We start from the raw sequence: 13,089 nt of genomic DNA, 5'->3' as shown, positions 1-13,089 counted from the left end.
AGAGATTGAAATGATTATTTTATTTATTTATTTGTTTATTTATTTCTAAAATATTTTATTTATTTATTCATGAGAGACACAGAGAGAGAAGTGGAGGCATAAGCAGAGGGAGAAGGAGGCTCCCTGAGGGGAGCCCAATGCAGGACACAATCCCAGGACTCCGGAATTACAACCTGAGCTGAAGGCAGATGCGCAACCACTGAGCCACTCAGGTACCCTGATTTTCTTGATTTAAACCAGGAGAGGATCTTGACACCTGACACCTTGACACCTAAGAGAGCTTTCTCTTAGACACCATCATTAATTCAACGTTCTTATGAATCCTTTTTCCTTCCTCACTTTGTGATAAACTAAGAGAAAAATGACCTTCGAATAGGACATGGTGGTGTCAGGGAGTTAGGGAGTGATACATGGGTGGCCAGTTGTGCTTGGTGGTCTCTGCTCTGCAGTTCTATGTCACTCAAGCCTTCCCTCCTTTCAGATCATGACACACCAGGAAGCAAGTTTAACCAGTAGTCAGTGTTCACCAGAGCTGGCCTCTGCTCCTGACCAGCAGGGTGACTTGACCAGCAGGTCATTACGAATGGGGTGAACTGGGTTTCCTCCATGGCTCTAACATTCTCTAGGCTCTCACTGTAATTACTACCCTTTGACTCTTTCCTAGAAATTTCCTACTGAGTCTATGGAAGGGATGGCAATGATTCTCCGTGGAAAGTGGGAGGAAGCCAAGGCAGCACCATCAGCAGAGGGAACTGCTCTTCTGATGGGCCTTCCCAGAACCATCTGATATGTGGAGACAGAGGAGGAAGTTGAGAATCATTGTTGTCTGGATCATTGCTAGACCAGCTCGTTTTACCAGTGATGATTTGGGGCCTAGAAAAGTTCACTAACTTGCCCAAGGTTACACAGCAATATAAGTGTTTAAACATTTAAAAGCAAAATTAATATTAATTAATCTTACTTTGTATCCCAAAGTTATTTTTAAGGAAACGTTACCATAAAAAAAGAAAAGAATGTAGAATGTCACAAAACGAATCGTGTGTGTGGGTTTGTGTGTGTGTGTATGTGTGTGAGAGAGAGAGAGAGAGAATTCTTACAGCAGATTTTTAAAAAATCACTTCTATAGGAAAACTAAAATTTCCTGAACAAAAATGCTCAAAAGTGTGCAAAATGCAACTAAATCAAAGATCTCACAAACCATAGGCCAGTGCTGTCCAACACAAATATAGTGTAAGCCACGTACGTAAGTTTATATTTTCCAGTAGCCACCTTTAAAGAAAAGTAAAAGAACCTGATGAAATTAATTTGAGTGATGCACTTTACCTCCTCATATCTAAAATACTATCATTTTAGAGGGCACCTGAGTAGCTCAGTCAGTCAAGCACCTGACTCTTGATCTCAGCTCAGGGCTTGATCTCAGGGTCATGAGTTGGGCTCCACGCTGGGCACGGAGCCTACTTAAAAAAAGTATATATATTATCATTTCAACATATTCTCAATATAATAAATTACCAAGACATTTTACTTTTCTTTACTAAGCCTCTGAAATCCAGTGCTCACTTATTCTACACATCATATCTCTATTTGGAAGAGCCAAGTTTCCAGTGCTTACTTAACACATGTGGCTTGTGGCTGCCTCGTTGCTCAGGATGGAGCACTTTCTCTTCCTCTTTCCTCTTTTCCCATGTTCTATTACAGTTTATCTTTCAGAAAATATTTAAATAGAATATACTCTGATTTTTAAAAATACACATATATGTTTGTATATATATATATGTGAGTATAGATGATGCCACACACATACAGATACTCTTACACAGGAAGAAAGGGAGGAGAAAGCACTTTGCCACAGCAGTGTTTCTGGAAAGAGAGTCCTTTACATTGTATTTTTTTAAACAAGGTGCAGAAGTTCCTGCAGATTCCATTTTCCATTTCAGGCTTACATCTTTTCAGAAGCGCTCTGTATTCTAGGGCTTGGGGCTTAGCAGACCCCCAGGATGGCAGTGATGAGGATACATCTTTCGCAGGACTGGTCCTTAGTCCCCATTTCTCTGATGTGAATTATCAGCTTCTAGAAGTTCATTTTTATAACTACATTGAAGCTTTGGCCATTTGTGCAGGAAATCCCTCACAAGCAATCACAAGCCAATCAGCATTGTAAGATTTGGTATTTACCACGTCCTGAAAAAAATAAAAAAAGAGAGAGAGCCTTAGAAGGATACTCCCCTGCTAAAGACCTGGGGAAAGAGAAATGTGATAAAACCATGCTCTCACTGCGAAGATGTGGGATGAGGGATACACCTGAAAATGCTTACTACATGTAGGGGCTAATATTAGTGTCCTAGAGCTGCAGCAACAAATGACCAGAAACCTTCAAACGACAGAGTGTATTCTCTCACGGTTCTGTAGGCCAGAACTCTACAGTGGAGGTGTCAGCAGGGCCAAAGGGTCTGGAGGCTCTAGGAGAGAATCCTTCCTTTGCCTCCTGCAGCATCTGGTGATTCCCAGAAATCCTTGGCATTCTTTGGCTTGCAGATGGCATCACGCCAACCTCTGCTTCTGTATTCATATGGGCTTCTGTGTGTCTCCATGCCCTGTATCCTCTCCTTTTTATAAGGATACCAGTCACTGGATTTAGGGCCCATCCTAATATTACCAGTATGACCTTATGTTAACATAATTACATCTACAAAGATCTTATTTCCAGATAAGCTCCCATTCTGAGCTTCTGGATGGGCATGGATTTGGACATATTATTCAAGCTAGTACAACATTCACTAAGGTTCTCTCCTAAGATCTGTCACTCCACTCCTGTGGATCACATCTACCACCCAAAGTCTACTCAGTCACTTAATTTGCAATGTTGACTTTAGACACAGTAATGGGATGTGATGATCACCTAATTCAGTGGAATTCTTTCTTTGAAGAACAGAAATGAAAGGCCAGAAAAGAAAACAGAGCAAAGCCCCAGTGTACGTTTCGAGAAGGAGGGGAACCCAGAGTTACCTGTGACCCCTTCCTCTTTGCCCCTCATTAGGCTCTCCAAGGGCTTCCTAACTGTCTCCAGGACCCCATAAACCTATCTTTAATCATAATCCCTTTATTGTATAGATCAAGACTGGTGCTTAGAGATACAATGCTTTTCTCCAGAATCATACATGACAACTTGAATCTGAGCCTTACTTCAGCCACAAAGTGTCCCGACACTCACCCCGTCCATCTCTCTATTACTAATAGGGATGAGTAGCATGTTTTTCTTTGGAAAAGGAAACACAAAATATTCCATACTGGGCAAATTTTCTTCTTCTAGTTTACAAAATTATAAAAGAAAGTTTATGGTGATTCAAAGCCATGACAACATCTGTGCTGCCTCTGTGGAATTTCTGTTTTCACATAGAAGAGATTGGAGCAGCCACCTTTGGGTCAGTGTGAAAGGAGGGAGTATCTTCTCTCAAGGACTCTGCTCTTAATGTTTCCTGCCATAGGAGGTCTGGGATAGGCTCTGTGTTGTTCCCACTTTTTGCAAGTATTTTGATTATTTTTCCCTCAAAATGGAGAAAATGTGTCTTTGAATCCAAAGCATGATCTAAGCCTTCAGAATTCCTTTCTTAATAAAAAAAAAGTAGCTCCTCTGAAAACATTTTAATTAATAACCTTTATTTTTTTAGAACAGTGTTAGGATTACAGAAAATGTAGCAAATGGCATAGAGTTTCCATATACTTCTACTGCCCCATTCATAGCTTCCTGTGGGTTTCGACAAATGTGTCATAGCCAGTGAACATCCTTTATACTCCACTCATTCATCCTCTTTTCCTCAAATGCTTGGCAACCAGGTTATGTTTCATGATTTCATCCTGTAAAATTACTATCTCAGTACTTAAAAGCCAGATCTACAATCATGTTAGAGGTCTTTCATGAGCACAGTCTCTTCTGCAGTAGGCCATCAATCTAGCCTATACCATTGCCCACTGGCTTGCCCTTGTGTCTAAGTTACACCAGTAGTTCTGCTCTAAGACCCTTCTAGAAAATTGTGTATTTTGCTTAATTTAAAACAATACATTATTCAGGGGAAATAAGATATCTGTTGGATTTATTAGGCTCATGATTCTATTGGACCACATTAGGTATAGAGAAGAATCCTAAAGAAAGAGGAGTTAGGGTTTGGTAGAAGATAAATCAGTTTTGAAATGAGGAAGGAAAAAGAAAACATCTGGAACCTTGACATTTTCCCAGTATATTACCCCGTGGGTACCAAAGATGATGAGGAGATAGAATGTAAAAGAAGAGATGCCTTCTGTGGAATTAAAATTCTGGAATGTTCCAGAAAGTGCCAGATGTAAGATCAAATAGGAACAGCTCATAATGAAAATCCCTCCCATATGGACAAGGTTGCTAACCATATGGCTGGTGCAGCCCATGGAGGTTAAAAGCACTCTCAATAGCCTTTCTGCAATGAACATGGCACCAAGGTTAGCACAGGGGCCACCCAACCAACAGCCATGGGAAACAGATAAATGCTATTTGAAAAAAAAAACATTGTTTAGAAGTCCATCAGCTATATATAAGTTCCTTTTCGTCTTAAATAATTCAGACAAACAGAAGTACCCTTTTCCTCTCTGCAACCATAGTCATCTCTTGGAGGTCACCAATATTATTAGTTTGATGAACGTCCTTCCAGAGCTTTTTCTGGACATGTAGATACACATATGTATGTCCACTGATACCTGGAAGTTTGTGACATGGGTGAGTTATACATAAGAGAGATACTATGTGTAGTTTTCTGCAACTTGCATTTTAATTTTCAAGTCTTAAACTGCCCCATTACCGTCTTTCATGTGGATGTATTTACACATGATGTACAGATGAGGAGATAGTTAGGCATCTCTTCCTAGCTTTTGCCATTACACATGTGGTAGATGTATTAATGTTCAGCAGTATCTGGCTCTTTTGTATTTCCTGGAAGTGGAGACTATATTCCCTTACCTTCTTGATATTAGCCACCCCTACATCACTGGATCTAACCATTGAAATTGTGTGGAAGTGGCAGGTGTCACTTCTAGGCCAAAGCATAGAACTGTTAGTGCTCAGTCCTGTAATCCTCTCTCCATCCCTTTGGTCACCTGGGTCCCTGGGTGTGTATGGTTATCTGAATCCTGCTGTGGACCTGCATGGGTGCGGGGAATCGCAATAAATAAATCCTCATTGTTCAAAATCATGGAGACTTTGGAGTTCTTTGTTACCACTGCACAGCCTAACCTATTCTGGCCGATACCCACAGCAATGAGCAGCCTTGAGCATGTTTCCTTCTGCACAAGTGACAGCATTTCTCCAGAAATGAATGTCTATTGCAAAGTCAAAACATTAAATTGCTTTGAAAACATCTTCTGATACATCAAGCCCCTACCTTTTGTCCCTGGGCTCCTCTGCATCTCTTGACTTTAGACTCCTTTCTATTATTTATTCATGGTTTATTAGATCAATGTCTTCCCCAGACAAGCCAGGAGCTCCCTGGAGTTTACTGGCTCCTCTGCCCAAGCCTCCAGTGTTAGCGATTGTTTCATTAAACTCTAATCTCAAGGCTAATCCCTGCTGGAAAATGTGTTCTGTCCTATAAGGAGGCTCCCAGGCTCCAAGTCTCAAACCACTAAACAGGCCATGCAGGTGTTTAGTGGTGCTTATTGATGGTCACGTGACATTGTTATTGCCTTCTGCACATTTCCAGTATGATTCACAGTGTATAAAAGGATTACCTTTCAGTTTGGGAGGTACTAAATTAGAGAATAGGATTTCCAGAGCCCTGTATTCTTCTTCAGAGCACAGCGAGGGTGTTCATTCCGACCCCAAGGGCCAAAGATACCACAGGCTTCCCAGTTGATGAGTTTATTCAGCTCTAATCTGTGAGGGCAATGGGGCAGCAAATGGGATATGGGTTTCTTTGAGGCATTCCACCAGAAGTTAGCGGTGAGGTAAAGATACTGAGGTTGATGTAAACTCAGAGCTCAGCCTGGCTGCTAGGACAAAGCCAGCACACCCACTTCCCATCTGTGGCCCTGGGGTGGGAGGACCTGAAATACTATGGGTTGCAGAAGATGAGAAGTGATGGGAAGCCTAAGAAGGTCAGAACCAAAGCCGAACTTTGGGAGCTCTATAAGTGAATCCCATAGTTCCTGAGCAGTGAGATTCTTTGCAACTTTCATTCACTCACACATCTCATTGAGGCATGAGGTGTAATGTGGTTTGGGTGGAGAAATACACTTCTGCCAAAAGGGGAGAGCTGAGTCTATGACATCTTTGAGGAAGATTTGTCAACTAGATATGATCCCTGTGTCCACCATCCCCTGTCCATCACATGTCTCCCCCAACCTCACAAATCTGCAATGGATCCCTGATGTCCAAAGCCCTGAGCATCGCCTCTGTTAGGACAAAGTGATTTGGAGGAGCACTGCTGGGTCTGACATCTGCACCTGGACATTGCATCTTGCTTGCTGTAACATCCTGGATAATTCCTTCCTCTGCTCCAACTCAGCATCTTCATCTGTAAAGTGGGATAGTACCAGTGCTTACCCCACAGGGTGACCATTAAGATTAAATGAGCTAACCCTAAAACAGATGAGAGAGATGTTCTGAGGTTTCTCAGAAAATGTGCTTGGGCACCTTGATGCAGATGCACCCAGTAACCATGGGCATTCAGACTGTGTCATCCTCCTCTTACATCCCTCACTCACTGCCATACAGTGTCTGTGGGGCTTGGGTCCCCTCATACCCATGCTCCAGGCTCCTGTCCTGGAATACTGATTTTTGCCACCAAATTCCCCAAGACCTCCATCATCTACCTGCTTTAAGCTGCCCCCACCAGCCAGTGTCCCAGAGCCTGAACTGTGTCCAGTGCTCTGGCCTCGTCCAGCCACTCTAGCCTTGTAGACACTTCTCTAGAACCAAGAGGGCTTATGAGTCATAACTGGTCCAGTCCAAGCCCCCATCTCACAGCCCTCAGAACCCTGAGCTCTCATCACTCCCATTCCACAGATGCTACTGGCCTCTCCTCTTGGTCCCATCCTGTAGTTGCCATGGTTACCTGTAGGTGAATAACTTTTCCTCTCAACTCTTCTCCCCAAATCTTCAGCCCACTCCCTCTACCCATTCCTGTCTCTGTTAATATGTGGCTTCTCACATTTGTCTTGTTTACTTAACTATTTAGTAAACTCATTGAGGGTGGGGGATTGACATTACTAGAAGCCTCTGTCTACATCAAAGAAGCTGAATTTGTGCCAGCTAAATTAAAATTTCGTACTCAACCCTAACACCTTGTTGGGTCTCTGCAACACAGAGGTGGGGTTCAGACAATTATGAAATCAATGCATGAACAAATGCAAACAGACTGACATTTTCTCAAATAACTGGGGTCTTCAAATCTAGTACAAAATTCTCTGCTAGGTCAAAACATTCCTTAAAGTAGATAAGTGATTAATACGAAAGACAGGGAGGTACATAAAATAGTTTGATTAAAATACTCTCAGCTGGATATACTTCATTGACCCCTGGGAAGAAGAAACCAACTGTAATTAGTGTCTTCTATTATTGCTTTGGGACAGTGGTACCTGAAAATTGTGTCTCTTCAAATGTTTGTTGTCTCAACACTGTAAAATCTTATATTTATTCCTAATTCAAAATGCATGAAATTGGAGGTGGGGCTGGGGAACCTCATCATCTGTATTGGTGAATGAGACCCTCTGAGTCTATGTTGCCTTAATTAAAAACAAATAACAAAACAAACAAACAAACAAAAAACCTCAGTCACAAAATGGAACTCAGACATTAAAATGGTCTAATAGTGTTTTCTGATACAAAGTGAATTATAGTTCAATCTATTTTCCCAAAAGGGCAAGTAGTAGGCTCTTTAGAGAGCAGGGGACACGTGTGGTACTGACATATTTGGGGAGAGGTGTGCTGCTGCTAACCCAGCATTCCCACTGATATTCATATTCAGACAGGTGCACTTGTTCTTCAGGCACACGTCTCGTCTTGACCCACTACACTTAGAGCCCTTCCTTCCCTGCCTGCAGGTTTGTCACCTAATCCCCTCACCCTCACCCCCAGGAAATCTAGGTCTTAACAATTAGAACTATCTATGAACAAAGTGCATGAGGCAGTCAGGGGGAAACAGGCCTAAAGAGCAGGTAAACCAAGGCACAAGATACAAGAGTTGATAAAATGCCACATGCTGAATGGGTGTGTGTGTGTGTGTGTAGGGGGGGCTGTTGAGGGTCATCTCACTTTGCACACCCATTCCATGAGCGGGCTCTGAGATAAGGGATCAAGGACAGTTATTTATTTGGGAGGTGAAGGAGCCACAGGTGGAAGGTTAAGAGGCTGGGACTGGGAAGGAAGGCAGTTAGCTAGTGAAGCTCAGCTCAGTGCAATGGTAACCAGTGGGGTCCAGTGGGGCCTCGTCCTTAAGGGGAACACTAGGAAACCACATAAAGCATGCTCAGAGTTATTCTACGCAAGGGGCAAGGGAGCCCTGGGGAATTTATACCACACCTTACTGTCGCTCTTTGTTTAAAAGCTGGCAAAGCACAAGTTAGAGGAAGTTCTCTGGCAATGCAGGGCAGTGCTACATTGAAAGAGCAATGACTCATCTAAACATTCTGTTCCCCTGCAATCCAGCAATATGCTCCTTTGTATTTACCCCGAGGAGCTGGAAACTTAGGTCCACACGAAAGTCTGAATGTGGATGCTTATAGCCATTTTATTAATAATTGCCCAAAACTTGGAAGCAACCAAGATGCCCTTCAATAGGTGAGTGGATAAATAAACTGTGGCCCATCCAGTCCAAGGAATATTATTTAACAGTAAAAATAAATGAGCTACCAAGCCATAAAAAGACATGGAGGAAACTTACACATGTATTACTTTTCTTTTCTTTTCTTTTTTTTAGAAAGAGAGAGTGCAAGGGTGTGAGCAGGGTAGGGAGGGGCAGTGCGAGAAAGTGAGAATCTTAAGCAGGCTCTATATCCAGTGAAGGACCCCACATGGGGCTCAATCCCACACTCCAAGATCACCACCTGATCTGAAATCAAGAGTCAGACACTCAACCAACTGAGCCACCCAGGTGCCTCTACATGCATATTACTAAGTGACAAAAGCCAATCTGAAAAGGCTATGTACTGTATGATCCCAACTAGATGACATTCCAGAAAAGGCAAAACTATGGAGACAGTGAAAAAAATCAGTGGTTGCCAGAGGCTGGTGAGGAGAGATAGATCAGTGGGTAGAGCACAGGGGATTTTTAGGACAATGAAAACACTCTGTATGATACCACAGTGATGGGTACATGTCACTATATATTTGTCCAAACCCACACAATGTGCGACACCAAGAGTGAGTCTTAGGTAAACTGTGGACTGTGAGTGATTATGTGTATCGATGTAGGTTCATCAACTATAACAAATATATCTCTCCAGGCTGTGGGAGAAGGCTGGTATTAGGGGGAACTATGATTTTGTTGGGGCAGAGGGCTAACAGGAAATCTTGTACCTTCCTCCTAATATTGTGGTGAACCTAAAATTACTCTAAAAGAATTAAGTCTTAAAAAAAAAAAAAAAGAATAATAATGTTGTCAGGACAAGGATAGGAGTGGAATGCCAGGAAAGGGAACTATGAGAACCAAAGTCTGAATTTAACTACCACCTCCTTTGTGCCTGTGACTTGGCAGGTTCTTGCTAGAATCCAGATTAGATTCCAGAGCAGGTTTCTGGCTGGTATGAATGAAATGATCCCCCATGTGGTCCCCCACCACAGCCCACTTATTAGTAACAATAATAATGCATAAGATGTGTTGAGAATTAACTGTGTACCGCATGTAATATCTCAACCCATGTAGCCTTCACAACAGCGTTTATTGAGAAATTCTCCTACTATCCCCATTTACCATGGCCATGGGGGAGGAGGAACCTAAGGTTCAGCAACTTTAAGCAAATTGTCCCTTGTTGCACAACTAATGAGTAGCAAAAATTGGCCCTTTAAAAAAAAAAAAAGATTATATTTATTTATTCATGAGAGACACAGACATAGGCAGAGGGAGAAGCAGGCTCCATGTAGGGAGCCTGTTGTGGGACTTGATCCTGGGTCCTCAGGATCATGCCCTGGGCTGAAGGCAGGCACTTAACTGCTGAGCCACCCAGACATCCCTTGGCCCAATTTTTAAAAAATATTTTATTTATTTATTTGACAGAGAGAGAGAGTGCATACAAGCAGGGGGAGGAGCAGGCATAAGGAGAGGATGTGGGGCTCGATCCCAGGACTCTGGGATCATAACCTGAGCCAAAGGCAGATGCTTAACCTACTGAGCCACTGAGGCACCTGGCCTGTTTTTTTCAACTCGTCACCTGCAACCATGATTTCTGCCAGTACTGTTCTCTCTAAAAGGACCCAGGCACCTACCAATTAGTATTAACAAGTCTGACTTTCTCAACCACTGGAAGTATTTCCAAAAGTAACAGAGCAAAGAAATGGAAGTTGTAATGGTTTTCTAGGGTGAGACCCCTTCTCCTGAACTGATCAGAACTGGTATGGGCAGAAGGGCCTAACACTTCTCAGTGTGTGGAGGGGATGGGGCTCGGCCATCCTGGAATCTACGACTTGTGAGAGCAGAGAATGTGGAAGTTACACGCTCCATTTAGACATCAGTGTTCTCTAGTACAAAATGGTCCCCTAGTTCATTAATCAGACTCTCCAAATTTGTTTAACTCATTATTTATAGCATCGTTAAATCCAGTGACACCAAAAGGTGTCACCGTGAGCAGCGGGAAAGTCCAACTTTAATCCTCAGAAAATGTGTGAAATGTCTTTCTTTCCCTCCCTTATCAGGAACGGTGGGTGGAAGCCAATGTTAAATTTGCACGATGTGCAATGGTCTAAACTTTCACTGAATCCTAATCAACTTAATACCCTGTTGCCTTCTTGAAACTGGATGATGAACTGTAACCCGGAGAGGGCTTAAATAGAACTCAGGCCTGGATGCTCCCTGCAAAATAGCCTAATTTGGTGGTTACAGCATGAGTCTTGTATGTGCAGTGATCAAATCCTGTGTTTTCAATTGTCCTTTTTATGGCCAATTAAGATAGTCTTAGGATATAGATTTAATATCGGAGTAGTCTAATGTAACAGACTAAAGCATGCCCTCCCATTACAAGGAGAATGTCTTTTCTGACAATGATTCTCTGGATAAGTTTTACAGGCTTCCATTTCTGAACTTGACTCGAAGGGCCGAAGCAGCACATTTTGGAAATGGTTTTGTAAACTGTAACGAAGGTATCTTTCTTTAGCAGCTTCCTGCCCAAAGATGGCAGAGTGCTTTACAAACTTATCAAAGTGATATACAGGGATCGTTTTATTCTCTGCTGAAATACAGGGACCTGAGGGGAGCTGCAGTCAGTGGTGAAAAATCTTAGAGTTGCCGGGTCAGCGATGGGGACAGAGGGTGTGCAGCATCTAAAATACTCACCTAAATGGGAGGGCTTGTTTAGGTGGGTGCAAGAGCTATGTGCTCTGACACTTTTGCAGAAAGGGGTCACATGAGTTTTGATGCTCGTTGTCCCAGATGGTGTGGTGGTCTAGCTCTGTGTCAGGATGATTCTTCCCTTGGATCATTCAGTTCTTATGAGCCACTTTAAGGCACCTTCTGATATACGTGCTCTAAAAAATGGGCACGTTCCACTGCTCTTCAGTTTTTAGCATAGGAGATCATCAGAGGGGAACTGATATATCTCGGCTTCTTGAATGACAATTAACTACTGGGAAGACCCATCTGAATGATAACATGAAGGAAAAGCAGCCTGGGCTTTAAAGGACATGCTCAAAGCATTTCTGAGCAGAAGGCTTTTTGACTATTTTAATTAGTAGTTTAAAGTAATTTATATTTAATATATCAGATGTTTCTGTGTAGATAGCAATGTTTAAATGCATCCAGACAGTGCATTCCTTTTTATTCTATTTCCTTTCTATAGTCCAAAGTTTAGTTCCATGGGATAAGCATTTATTCATCACCTTCCATATACATTATTATTACATTCAGGGTGCGTTAGGGAATGCAGAAATGAATTAATCCATGGGCTCCAAGGGGCTCAGTATGGTCGGTAAGAGATTCATGTATAAATCATTCAAATGAAAGGAAGACTCTGAAAACACTGTGATAGATACACACAAAGCCTGGTGGCATACTTAGGCATGTTGTCATCATTTTTACATGTGTTGAAATATTTGATTGTCATATTTCTTAATTTTAGTTATGAATTAAGAAAGCAGGAGATCTAGAGAATCTTCTTCATTAGAAGATGGTTGTAAAATCTACAGAGTTTTTATTTCTGCATCCTCATGTGCACATTTGGGCTTTTCTTGGGCAAAATTGAGTTTACCATAGTTCTGATTAACATGTGGCAAACTGAAATATGTGGGAATATTCGGAGACCTAAAAACTGGAAAACTTACATATCCATAGTCACAGAGCCTCTCACTGTAAAAATAATTACTGAGAAATATAAGGGGGCAAATAAAAGCGAGGGGCCTTTGTCTCCAAGCCAATAAACCATAACAGTGGTAACTTATGGGGAGCAGGGTCAGTGAGGAAGGAAGGCTGAATATCACTGCTATCATCAGAGAAGGGAAATGGAAGGGAAACACTCACAAATGAGAGGAGGGATCAGGCCACATTAACTGTAGAGAGGGGCCAGTTGATACTGTGGGGTCAACGGAGCCATGCAAGAACATGACCATACTGGTCACCTGTTGGTGAACCCTAGAGAAGGACATACAGGATTAAGCCAGATGGGTGCCCTTGTTAGGGAGAAAGAACATTTCAGCTCAAATTCAGAGAAAAATATAGACATTTAAAAAAAAAACAGACACACTAACACAGAGCACAGTAACAAAAGATATGAAGGTTTTAAAAGGAAAATTCTGATTAAACAATTGCACAACCCTGCAAGAAAGTTGAGAAAGGAGAGAGAGAACATATATCCCAAGAGGTATATTGTGACAAAATGTGAACTTTTTAGATCAACTTGGTTTAAAAGATAGCATACAAAAGA

At 42.1% G+C, this 13,089-nt stretch overlaps 1 protein-coding gene and 1 long non-coding RNA gene across 6 annotated transcripts in view; one reads left to right on the top strand and one right to left on the bottom strand.

The window, feature by feature from the left end:
- The window catches only part of CDH13 (cadherin 13), a 1,002,781-nt gene that overhangs the window by 258,151 nt on the left and 731,541 nt on the right, over positions 1-13,089 (top strand). The window lies entirely within an intron of this gene.
- Positions 1-13,089, bottom strand: part of LOC102153763 — a 28,945-nt gene that overhangs the window by 2,681 nt on the left and 13,175 nt on the right. The window contains exon 3 of one of the 4 annotated variants that reach the window (XR_005360008.1): positions 1,944-2,181. This is a non-coding gene — a long non-coding RNA (uncharacterized LOC102153763). Of the gene's footprint in view, positions 1-1,410; positions 2,182-13,089 lie in introns of those variants that run through there. The other 3 variants (XR_005360009.1, XR_005360010.1, XR_005360007.1) reach the window with 3 other exon arrangements.

This window comes from Canis lupus, chromosome 5 (genome assembly GCF_011100685.1).
Source record: "Canis lupus familiaris isolate Mischka breed German Shepherd chromosome 5, alternate assembly UU_Cfam_GSD_1.0, whole genome shotgun sequence".
Classification (NCBI taxonomy): Eukaryota; Metazoa; Chordata; class Mammalia; order Carnivora; family Canidae; genus Canis; species Canis lupus.
The sequence above is the reverse complement of the archived record's forward strand: the minus strand, read 5'-3'. Positions and strand labels throughout refer to the sequence as shown.